This window comes from Hesperophylax consimilis, chromosome 10 (genome assembly GCF_061612785.1).
Source record: "Hesperophylax consimilis isolate HC1 chromosome 10, BYU_Hcon_1.0, whole genome shotgun sequence".
In the NCBI taxonomy this organism is placed as follows: domain Eukaryota; kingdom Metazoa; phylum Arthropoda; class Insecta; order Trichoptera; family Limnephilidae; genus Hesperophylax; species Hesperophylax consimilis.
The window spans coordinates 27907489-27915550 of NC_142845.1; positions in this window are offsets into that span (position 1 = coordinate 27907489).

Consider the following 8062-nt stretch of genomic DNA (forward strand, 5'->3'; position numbering starts at 1 on the left):
CTCATTTCGCTTATATAAAACTACATTAAATTAGTAAATTGGATTGAATCATCGGTACAATATTGTATTTGTATGCCTTTCTGGAAACAATTGAGTTTTTAAACAAACACAACTATTTATTCATATTCATATTGCGTACGCACTGGCTCAAAGAAATAATTTTTATTAATATTGTAAAGAAACACCTTGTAAAACGCGTGTTTTAATCAAATAAATTAATTAACGCCATCTATAAACTCGTAGAACATAACGAGCGTCGCGTTTAACCTTAACTACGCGCAATGACCAAATGGTCTACTTACCGCCTGTGCAGTTAAAACTATAAATCATTTTGTTACATAATGATTATTATAAAAACAAACATTAAAGGTATTTCATTCGAAAAAGCATTATTCATGTGTGAACTGTTGTGATGCCATAATAACAGAGTAAGCCAAAGTTAGGTAACATCTCTTAATTCACACGAAGGCGTAATTTTAATGAATTTTCCGGCAGTTACTAAGAAATTCTCTCCGAACTAAACCAAGTTCGCGCAATTCATATCATTATTTCTTTGTTATCTCGAGATAATATCTCATCTCTTTCATTTTTACTTAGTGGTTAGAAAATTGCTTTGGTACGTCTTCGCAATAACATAGTAGTTTTTTTAGTTTCATTGTGAATCTAAAGAAAATAAAGACTTCTTGTTTTTTTACGTAGTTTACCGAGCAAATTGAACGCAGAAACTTCGAATAACGCTAGACAATTTATTATGTCATAGATGATATGATGGAAACAACGGAGATGGGTCATAAACCATTACCGATTGTTTTTTATTGGTTATTATAGATACTTTTTATTATTGAATTTAAAAATGAAACAAATGCAACTACTTTATTTTCAATAATAATTTTAACATTTATCTAAAAAAAATCGCGGGATTTAAATCCCTAGAATAAAGAAGAAAACGAGAGATGCCATGTGGGGGTGTTTCATGATACAAATAATTGCCTAATCGAGGATTAAATTTCCAATTTATATAGTGTTTATGATATTCATTTGGGATTTAGATCTACAATGTCAGGCGTGTGAGTGAGACAGTGAGCTATTGGGCTAAATGCAACATTTGTTTACATTCAAATTTATATGAAAGGCACTTCTAGTTTTTTTCTTAATTCCATGGTCATTCATGGAGGCAGGTTACCGGGGCGGCGGTACCCAACGCCGCCCCGGTAACCATTTATTGGATAACCAACACCTCTGTCATAATTTTTTTTTTTTTGGGAAACTAATGTTTAAGACAAGATTTTTTAAGCATAGCACAAAGGGTAACAATTATTTTTATAAGAAATAATTATTAGCCTGAAACACTCATCCACATTGAAAAATCTCCTGATAAAAGATACATGACGCCAACGGGACTTGAACTCGTGTCCTTTCGATTTCCGGTCGACAGCCCTGACCACTGAGCTATGGCGGCTTATCTCTTATCCGCGAAATAATTCAACATATACTAGTGTTTCATTCAACAATTACTGCTTATTACATTTTTTTCACCTGAAAACAACCTACTTTATTTTATATGAGAAAGGCATTGTAAGTGCTAACTCTCTCACTAGATGGCGTCGAGACAAATTGTCTACATTTTTTTGGTGAAGATACTTGAACTTGTCAAATATTTTTTTTTTTGGTAAACTAATGATTTATTATGCATAGCACAAAGGGTAACAATTATTTTTATAAGCAATAATTATTAGCCTGAAACACTCATCTACATTGAAAAATCTCCTGATAAAAGATACATGAAGATTTTTCAATGTGGATGAGTGTTTCAGGCTAATAATTATTGCTTATAAAAATAATTGTTACCTCTGTCATAGTCCACCCCAGTTTGCTGATTTAGCATGGATGCCCGGGTTAATCAGGTGAGATGTGTTCAGGATACACCTGCTCTCCCGCTGCGTGGTGTGCCAAATCAGGAGAGGCTGCTTTGAGGATACCCTTTAACCTCTCCAACTGGTATCTCGACCCATCGCCTTCCGCCGCAATGGGAGGGATATATTCATATCTCCATTACTCCTGTACATACTGATACCTAGATTACTACCCAACCCTTATATCTTTTACCTTCCCAAAGCTACATCTTCTTTCTTTATTTAAAAAATACCCCCCACACAGCAACCCAAAAGATGTCAAAGCCCCTGAGGGAAATTAATTTTCGATGTGGAGTTAATATTTAAAGAAAAAATTAAGTATGTCATAGGCTATGGTGTTTTATATTCGTCACATTTCTGACAAATCATTCGTAAATTACCTAGGAAGCTACTAATGGAACCAGTTTGACAAGAATAAACTATCAACTTCGCATAATTTTCCTTTCTTGCGTTTTATACAAGGACGTCTTCTTTTATGACGTTTCAGTCATTGATTTCCAACTATATTATTGAAAGTGAAACCGTGCTGTTAAACCTAAATGTACTGTTGTAATTGTGTATTAACGAGGCATTTATCAGTTATGATTGTATTTTTGCAAAATACGCACGCACTTTTGAGATTGCATTAATAATTGAAACTAATTATCTTAGCATTTTATTATTATTTGAAACAATACTTGTATGTACAGTGTACACATTGACAATATAAACATCGTATATAAATGTGTTTTGAATGTTGTTTTTATTTATTGTATTACCGCACCATTAGTCCAAACTGAGTCCCAACTGCTCCCAACCTTCTGGAGCCAGTGCGACTATGTCATTCCCAATTGGGGTATGTAGTTTGGTTGAGGGTAGTTTTGTGATTATGATAATTATCATCAAAATGAAAAAATATATATATTAGTAACGCTCATAATAATAAAAACTTCTTTATTGCAAATGTCCTGAGGTAATGTAAACATTCGCAGGTATGATTTTTTTTTATGAACGCTGCCGAATCCAAAACCAATGCCCAGAAATCTTCATTTGCTGAAGACATTTATTTTGTAAATACACTATTGCTCGAGTGACTATATAGAGTTCAGTGTGAGAGGCAATTAGGTGAAGACAAAACTGAAAAGACAAAATGTATTGCTTTGCATAAGCACGATAAGTCTATCATTTTACGCCCAATTTTTTTTTTTTTTTATAGTGAATACCTCACAAGAGTCCCAACTGCTCCCGTCTGGAGCCAGTGAGACTATGGCATCCCCAATTGGGGGATGTTGTGAGGCTGAAGGTAAGTGGGGAAGGGAAACAGGAAGGTGGGGAAGTACCTGGCTATTCAGATCTAGTCACTAAACACGGCTAAAGCCATTTGGAGCAACGTTTCAATTCTGAATGGTGGTCTTACACCAGGGCGATACTGGTAGTATCTTCCACTCTGGAACGTGCCGCAAATATACAATATATTATTTTAATTAATTAATTGTGAAATAACACAAATTAATCAAATAAAATTTATTTGCGCACGCCGGGTTCGAACCCGCGACCTTCGGAATGGCAGTCCAATGCGTTACCACTGGACTATGCCGGCAGTCAATTTTAAGTTAGTTTAATTGTTAGTTTAATCCAACACATCCAAAATTCCATAAATTATTGTATCATACCTATATACAAATATACCTACATGATAATAATAGTATATAGATATATAAGTTCAAATAATTTATGTTTTTAATACAGGTCCCACCACAATACAGCCATCACAGGATACCTAAAATCGTGAACAAGTGGACGCCCTAGTGGAAGCCACCCACAAGCAGAACAACAGGTGGATAGACTGGAGCAGAACGGAGAAGACTGAGGACTGGAGGCAAACGATGAGGAACCGCAGCTAGTGAAGGAAGCCACACGGAGAAAACTATTGATAATTTATTAAAAATCTCATCAAATTATTCGTTTTCCTTTTAAAAACGTGATTGTAGGCCATTAACGAATGAATTGTTAGGTATCCTGATAAACTTTAGGTAAAATACAAATGTTTTGTAACGATGTTCAAACTCGTGTTCTCATAAAAGTCCTTGCATTTTTTCATTTCATCTTGATATATTACGACAAACTGAGGTGGATGAACAATTGTTCCGATATTATTACGAATTTACCTACACTTTATCAAGAAGCGGCTTACAGTCCCGATTTGAAGAGATTTTCAATAAATCAGCATAACATATTTATTTTCGTGCAAATCCCGTAAAATGACACGCCGTGATGATGACGGTTTGACGATGATAACCATCGAGAGTTCAGTTTGATTATTTTACGCATTCACCTATGCTGAACATTCCTTCTGGGGTACGGGTACAATACTGTTTTTCTTTACCCGCACCCAGCTAGTTCATTAGTTACACATTTATATAATGACTTAAAGAAGTGCTCTTGATTTGCACTGCGAGTGAAAGGACTCGAGTAGTGAAACGACATCAGCAAACGTGATTCGCCTTCCCAACGCCAAAAGTAGTTCTTCCACAAGGCAAAAGGCAGGCATACGAGACACGTCCAAACGACAAGAGCCAAACGCCAATCTCGCATAAGTTTTTTAATTATGGTACTGTCATAATTTTTAAAGCAAACTTGCCATAAATCAGAACTGGTGTCAAGTATTAACGCTCTTTTATAAACTGTCCCTAATGCTTTAATTATTTTTCAGTCATCATTACTATCGCTTTTATCCTTTTCATTATATTTAAATTTCATAAATATATGGGAAATTAGAGTTCAGATTGAGAAGATATGAAAAATGTTGAATAAAGGGGAGACAATATTAGATAAGGCTTGATGAAAAATAGGATATTTGTTTATATAAGGACAAAAAATGATGTAATCCGAACTTTATACTAATGTGATTAGAGTGCAGTGTGTTAAAAATAAATAATCGAAAATATTAATTTTAATTATTAATTCTGATAAAAAATATTCGAAATTCGATAAAGTTGAACTTGGGACGAGGATCGGTAACTGTGGGTATGCCAGATGTTTTCAATGGGATTCTTGGAAACTCTGAAGGCCCTAAAAAATTTTTCGCTAAGCCCAGGGTAATTTATTATCCCGCCCGTTGCCTTTTATTGCGGTCAAAATGCACTTCTAATACAATCACCAGGAAGAAGATTACATGAAGATGAATGATGGACTTGCCGAACGTCACAGCGGTGCTGCCAAGGTCTGTTATCTGTGTGAGGATACTGTATCAGCGCTTAATTAGCAGCAGACATATACCTGGACGGATGACGAACCTCTAGCTGCCACTGCTGGTGGACGCGGTGGACTCTCTTACTGCAGCAGCTGGTCCAGTTTCTTCACCACCTAGGATTTTTGCTGCAGAGTCTCCATCCTCTATCTTCACTGAACGTCACAGCGGTGCTGCCAAGGTCTGTTATCTGTGAGGATACTGTGTCAGCGCTTAATTAGCAGCAGACACGCACCTGGACGGATGACGAACCTCGTGCTGGCACTGTTGGTGGACGCGGTGCACTCTTTCGCTTGCAGCAGCTGGTCCAGTTTCCTCACCACCTAGGATTCTTGCTGTAGAGTCTCCATTTTCTATCTTCGTAACACCTGTTCATGTACTTCATTTTATTTAACTTAATTTCACTTATTTTTGAAATATTTATATTTTGTAATACCTGCATTAACTGTAAAGCGCCCCTGAGGTTATATCTCACAAAAGTGGCGCTACACAATAAATAAATAAAATTCCTACTTCTAGACCACAAAATGCTCAATCTGGGAAGTCAGGCACGTGAATTTTCAAAAGTGAAGGGGAACGAATGTCAATTGTCAAAGTGTTCATCTTTTCAAATTATGGAGAGAGGGATTGATTTTATTTAACTGGCCAAATTTCATAATTTTCTGGAAGATTAGAGTCGAGTTTGACTACTTATAAGATATGAGAAGTTGAACATAGGGGGACAATTTTAGATAAGGCTTGATAGAGAAGATGATATTTGTTTAGAGAGGGAGAAAATGTGATTTAATGTTGAACCCTTCTAGACCCCAGATATTATAATCTGTGAAGACAAGAATGTAAATTTCAAAAAATTGAGAGGGGCGGAGCAATGTCCATTGTCAAATTCTCATTCGAATCATTTATAATTCTTTATTTCATTTTTGGAAAAATGGGGAATTGATGAAATCGTAGTTTTTATGGGATAGCTTTTTGAATCGAGGCATGGTTAGTAGACCTAGGTTCCTTTGGATTATTAATAATAATAATAATAATAATTGGATAATTTGTAGAGCGCCGTTTTTGTGAAAAATCACCTCAAGGGCGCTGTACAATTTATTTCCTAGGATCTACATTTGTTATTTAGAAAAGATACCAAAACATACTTACCTGGCAAGTCACTTCCAACAAACACACTTATATTAAAAAGGTTATACTTATAAAAGATAGAACTGCACGCAGAGGACACTATATCAAAAAACACTGGTCGTCGCATGATCTTAAGTCTGCTATAGTTTTTATTTTGATTTAAATGTATTTTAACTGTCTTAAAAGCCTACAAATTGTTAGTTGTTATCATTTTTATTTATTTATTTTTATTTATTATTTTTATTTATTTTATTTTATTTTTAGTATTTTTTACATTTTGTTAATTTAAATTTAAATTGCCGTCAACTGTGAAAGTGGAGGTTTCTGAAATTATGGATACGACTGTCTGAAAAGGTGCGTTTTAAGTTTAGACCTAAATTCTGTCGAGTCTGCGATCATTCTCAAATCATGTGGCATTCCATTCCAGGCTTTAGGTCCTGACACGGCAAAAGCACGCTCACCGAACTTAGTATCTGGTGTGCGCTTTGGTTCCTTCAACCTTCCGATAGCTGATGACGTTGCTGACCTAAGGGTTGACTGTCGGGAATTGGAATCTTCTGGAATACACAATTCTGATAAATAAGCCGGAGCCATTCCGTTAAGTGACTTAAATACCATCCAGCATACCTTGAACTGGATTCTTTCAGGACATTTGAGCCAGTGCAGATTTTTTTTTTCGTTTATGAGTTTTACTTTCCCAGGTGTCAATAAAGGTGTAGATGTTTTTAGCAAATCCGGACGTAAAGAATGTTAAAAACTTGATTAGGAGATGAAGACTTCAGCAAGGAATGCCGGAGATGACCTTCGGTTTAGTTTTTATTAAATGTCAAATAGTGTTATAGGTGACGTCAGCTCACGGAATCTGCTTTTTAGTCGTTAATCGACTTTGTCAGCATTTGCAGTTAGAATGAAGATCATGGATGTATAAAATAAAATTATTACAAAGATAAATATAATAATTAAGTATTTATACTAGCGCAGACCCGTGAAAAATCACGGGTTAGTTATAGAGGCGCTATTGCGTACTAATATTTCGATGAAACATGTTTCACTATTATCACGCGAGTAACAGTGCGCGGAGACCAGAGTAGGTAGTTTTTGGTCGTAGGGCGTTAGAGAAAAAGTTTGACTAATTTATCTATATTATGGGCAAGTTATTTTTTCGATCGTCTGATTTCTCCAAACAAACCCTTAAATTTTTGAAAATGGTGCATTATGTCCGAAATGAGTAGGTATTTTTTTAAATTTTTTAAATGTTATATGTGAATAGCCTGGAACTTGTAAACTCAACTTTCCACAGTCAAGCATCCCCATATAGGCTTGTTCCGAGGCTTATAGGGGAAGAGATTGAAACTAGATGGTAAATACATGGCTATCCAAATCTGATCATCAAGCACGGATAAAATTTCAATTCTGAATTATGGTTTTCTCCAAGATGAATTGCCGCAAATAAACCCATGTAATTTTATAAAAATAGTGAAATAACACATTTAATTATTGCGGAAAAATTAATTTTGGGTACATCGCGATTTCTGGATTCTGAGAGTCTTGATTTCTAGAATCTCGTTTGCGGATGTAATATCTGTATTTAGTACTCCTAGATTCTAGACAGTTTATAACAGTTAGAACATGTCTGTTATGAAAAAAGCTGACAACTCGGCGCAAAACGCAGAGCAAAGCAGGTTTCTTCTAGACAATAAGTTACCGGTTCGACTTCCACCGCAGCGCAGCCCTGCCCCTAAGTAAGTGTTTTTATATACCACTGACAATGTACCAAATGGATGTTTGTCGTGGG